Genomic DNA, 5,198 nt, shown 5'->3' on the forward strand with positions numbered 1-5,198 from the left:
GGAACTGGTAACTATTAGTTACACCAATATGCAAATGCAGTGAAATGGCTTTTTAATCTTCCTTTTATTGAGGTATTGCATGCATGAAAACTGTTGTTTTATGTTTATTATGTTTTTTTGTGTTATTTGTGTAATAAATTGTTTTTAGTGTACAGAAGGCGCCCACTGGTTCTTTTCTTTTTGTATGATCTAATTGGTTGCTCATAGCAATGTCACATGTGAAGTCTTATTGCCATCTTAGTAAATATCCCCCTATAAGGTCATTTAAAATGTAACTTTTATTATATGCGCTTACTAAATTAAAATAGGATTTTTTTAAATAAAATCAAAGGTCATATAAAAAGTGAGCAATAAATAATTTTGCAATTGTTTTGTTCCTGAGTCTAGTGAATTCCACAGTACCAGAAACAGCATATCACATATTATCAACAGACAGAATAGATAACCCTGCATATTGGAGAGACTTCAGAGGAAAGATAAATGTTGCCCTCCCCCCCCCCCCCCCCCCCCCATCTTTAAAGGCTGATGAATGATACAGCGGGACCAAAAATCAATGGGCACCAAATGTAACTGTGTTCTCATATCAACCACTCTGGGGATTATAGTGGTGTGTTTGTCACTTAGGGCCTTATTCTGGTTGATTTGGTTGGATGCATATTTTCGGACAGGAACTGAGTGTTCTTAGCCCCGCCTTCCGTATGGATCGCTCACACCGTCCCCACACACACACACACAGCCAGAAAATACAAAAACTCCTACTCCCCAAAAAACTCACACAAAAAAGCACAAACCCTCACCCCAAAAATAACACACACACACACACAGCCAGAAAATACAAAAATTCCCCCTCCCCAAAAATCTCACAAAAAAGCAGAAACCCTCACCCCAAAAATAACACACACACACACACAGCCAGAAAAAACTCCCCCTCCGCAAAAAACTCACACGAAAAAGCACAAACCCTCATCCCAAAAATAACACACACACAGCCACAAATTACAAAAACTCCCCCTCCCCAAAAATATCACAAAAAACGCTCAAACCCTCACCCCAAGAATAACACACACATACACACACACACACACAATTTAAACCCAACTTACCGTTAAGGTTAAATTCAGTATCAGCTATTGAATACGTTCTAGTCCACCCATACCAATTTTTTGTATCTCCTACTTCACACATCTTGTAACCCTTTAAACCTTAAGGTGTGTACACACAGTGCCCAATTTAGACTTGCTCACTGGGCTGCGAGTGTTCGGAGCCCAGTGAGCAGGTAGCCACGGTCTGTACCGGCAAACTACAAAGTGTACCGATGTACCGATTTTCAGCTGGCCGCGGGTAGTAAACAGTAGCACCCGTTCCCAGTGGTGCTTTGCGGGCCAGCGTGCATCGCGCTGACGTCACGCGGCTGCGGCGTGTACCCTCCTGCACTCCTCTGTCGGCGCATGCTCTGCTGAGGCACCATGGAGCAGGAGGACCTCCCACACTCCTCCGCGGGCGCATACTCTGCAGAGTATACAAGGCGCCATGGAGCAGAAGGACTGTGGAGCACCTGCTGCGGCTGGCGGGAGTCGGGACGCAGTGAGAGGGGAGCAGTGAGCGGCACACAGTGAGTGGGCAATTGCATACGCATGAATTTAACTTGACATTATTCGGAAAGGGGGTGTGACCATGCCCCCTTTGCCCATGGCCACGCCCCCTTTCTGTATGTGTACCGATTTTTGCAGTCCAAATGTTGGTGGGTATGCTAAATGCATGTCGACCTAATGGTGTAGACCAGTGGTTCTCAACCTCAGTCCTCAGGGACCCCCGAACGGTGCACATTTTCCAGGTCACCTCACAGATTCATAGGTGCACTAATTACTCACATTTTAAAAGATCACAAGTGGAGCTAATTATTTCACCTGTGATTCTGTGTGGAGACCTGGAAAACGTGCACTGTTGGGGGTCCTTGAGGACCGAGGTTGAGCAACCTAATGCTTGTCTACCATAATGCTGGTGACCTAATGATCCATACCCTTTCCTATATAGTTTATATCAGAGATCAAGATCCACTAACAGTTCATGTTTCCAGACCAACTGTGGATTTCCAGACTAACTGTGCACCAGTTAGGTCAGGGGTGGCCAAACCTGTCCTCAAGATCTACCAACGGTGCATGTTTTCCAGGCAACCTGTGGATCTATAGTAGGAATGAATGCAGCATGTTTGAAAATGTGACAGTTAGTAATGACTACATCTGTGCAGCAGCTAGGTGATTTGGAAAATGTGGACCGGTGGTAGATCTCGAGGACCGGTTTGGCCACTCCTGAGTTAGGTGGCCTGGAAAACATGAACTGTTGTTAGATCTCAAGGACCAGTTTGGCCAGCCCTGGTCTATAGTATGGGGATATCTACACACCTGAGATTGCAGATTGCCTCAGTCTAGATTAGTGCCCCTCCCCCTCTGTACTCACATTGTATTTTAGCAGGGACCCAGCTGTGGCTCCTCATTACTGACTCAGGCACAATCTAAAGTAAGTTCTCTTATACTTATTTAGTGGCAGGTTTCTTGGGATGTATGTTTGGGTGTGGGGACCCTTGAACTTGTCTGGCTGGGCCAATTCAGAGCATCACTAAATAACAAATAGATTCAAATTTGATTCCAAGTTCTTTGTACTGCATGTCTTTTATCTATGTATACCACCTGTCAGCTGAAAATTTTGTAAAATAAAGCATGTGTACCATTTGACCATATGACTGTCTATCATGAGTCAGTTTATGATCAGTCCGGATACCACTATTGTAACCGCCTTAACTTGGATTTGTATAGTCCAAGCTTGTTTATCCACTATGTGTCCCATCTTTAAAGGCTGATGAATGATACAGCGGGACCAAAAATCAATGGGCACCAAATGTAACTGTGTTCTCATATCAACCACTCTGGGGATTATAGTGGTGTGTTTGTCACTTAGGGCCTTATTCTGGTTGATTTGGTCGGATGCATATTTTCGGACAGGAACTGAGTGTTCTTAGCCCCGCCTTCCGTATGGATCGCTCACACCGTCCGAATGCGGTAAGACGCCGACCGAATGGACCGCGAGTGGATTTTTCATTGAACACCTCCTCCATCTCTGGGAACCTCCCCCATCATTCGATGGTCAGCAACAATCGAATGCAGGACCAAGTGGTCAGGCAGCCCCGAGTGCTCCAGACCACTCGGGCATTTCAACATGCAAAAGCAGGGATATGGGCGGGCAGCTGGCATCCGGCTATGTCATATGTCCGCTCCCCCCCCCCCACGTGCGTCACGGCCGCATTACCATACGCGGGGCGTATGCATATGGTAATGAGCCCAAACAGCCCTTCACGCCCCTCTCCACCCCCTGTTCGGATTGCTCTGACCGATCATTTTCTGTACAGAATTTACTTCGTATTCGGACGTGCGCGGCGTTCGCACATGCGCAAACACCAACCATCGGCTGTCCGTCCACATTCGGAGCCATCCGTCGCAACCAGAATAACCCCCTTAGTATCCTGGGTACTTGTGGATTATCACGGCTCCCACGATCGTATGCGAAAAAATCGAATCGCATACGATTTTTCACTGAAAAGCATCCAAATGCATTGGAATTAGTATGAAACATGTTCAATGGCCCCCAAATGGCATTTTTGAGGCTGTACCACCCCCACTATCAACGCGAACCCGAAGCGTGGCGAGCGCAGCGAGCCCGCGTCCTACGACCTTTTCATACCCCCACTATCCATGTCGGCGTGGAGTTGAGAATAGAAAGTGTGGCGAGCCACGAGCCCAAAGCATCCCCTCACGGGCTTCACAGGTGTCAGCGTCCCCTCGCGGGGCTCGCCACACTTTCTATTCTCAACTCCACGCCGACGTGGATAGTGGGGGTATGAAAAGGTCGTAGGACGCATACCGCCGCCCCTCGCAGGCTTGCTGCGCTCGCCACGCTTCGGGTTCGCGTTGATAGTGGGGGTGGTACAGCCTCAAAAATGCCATTTGGAGGCCATTGAACATGTTTCATAATAATTCCAATGCATTTGGATGCTTTTCAGTGAAAAATCGTATGCGATGCGATTTTGACAAAAAACTGCAAAAATCGGTAAAAATCGCATGACACTATATATGGCATGCGATGGGAGCCGTGATACTCCACAAGTACCGTATCCTGCTAGCTCATTAAAGCCTTTAGCCAATAGTGGTGAAAACACTGTGAGGTGGTCAAAACTGACTAGAAATAAATATTAAGGGTAAGAATAATGTGAGAACATAATGGGTCAGAGTGACATTAAGCTCCCCAATTTTTTCCAAATTTTTTTAAGAATTCCCAAGCCCTTAATTGTGTTTTTTTCCAGAACTAAATCATGGCAATCCTCTAGAACCAAAATCAAAACTCAGGGGTCTGCCCTCATCTCTAGTATACTTTCTTACAGAGCTGGTTTTGTGAGGATCATTGTCCAAAATCATGGGGACCTACAAGCTTAGATTTGCAACCGGGACTGGCCTGAGTGCTGGGACATGTGGACAAATCTCCATTGTTCTTGTGGGAGCCAAGGGAGAAAGTGCAAAACATCAACTGCCCCATAACTGGAGCAACTTCAGATCTGGAGCAGTAAGTATCTTATGATTACTGTGTTACTTAAAGTTATATTTTAAGGAGTAAAAAAGTGGATGTTGACTGATGGGATAAAATACCTGATTGCATTGTGCAGATTATAGGTGTGATTTTGGAATGTTGCACTATGACTACATATAGTAGAGTTGATGTGTTTTTAAATTTATTTCCCTTTCCTTACTGTGTAAATCCCTAAACTCCCAAATGCATTACTAGGGCGATAAATCGGTTTTAGGATAAGAAGTTGGGTGCAACACTATGGACACACTACTCACCAGTGTGGACAACCTAATAACTGCCCTGGCTATTGCATCACTGGTCCTGTTATGGGGCTGCATACTGTGTAATAAAGTGCAGGCTGCCCAATATAAATATAAAGCTCACGGCATGTATTGGTGGTCTCGTCTACTTTGAGGCTCCACATGGGTTGCCATAAATGATCCTCTTTGAACAGGTACAGTATATATTCATGCTGCATCTGCCCTAGTGGAAGCCCAGGGTTCCTGCATGCATGTTTCTCAGATACAGCTCTTGTTTCACAGGTGTCTGACTTTGCCATCAACATTGAGAATGATCTCGGAGAT

General features: G+C 45.7%; 1 protein-coding gene across 1 annotated transcript in view; it reads left to right on the forward strand.

The window, feature by feature from the left end:
- Positions 1–2,502: 2,502 nt before the first annotated feature.
- The window catches only part of LOC146058049 (polyunsaturated fatty acid lipoxygenase ALOX15B-like), a 154,071-nt gene continuing 151,375 nt past the window's right edge, over positions 2,503–5,198 (forward strand). Inside the window, exon 1 of the mRNA XM_083170012.1 lies at positions 2,503–2,517. The gene's annotated coding sequence lies outside the window, so the exon portion shown is untranslated. The remainder of the gene's footprint in view (positions 2,518–5,198) is intronic.

Source organism: Crinia signifera, chromosome 2 (assembly GCF_055691185.1).
Source record: "Crinia signifera chromosome 2, ASM5569118v1, whole genome shotgun sequence".
In the NCBI taxonomy this organism is placed as follows: Eukaryota; Metazoa; Chordata; class Amphibia; order Anura; family Myobatrachidae; genus Crinia; species Crinia signifera.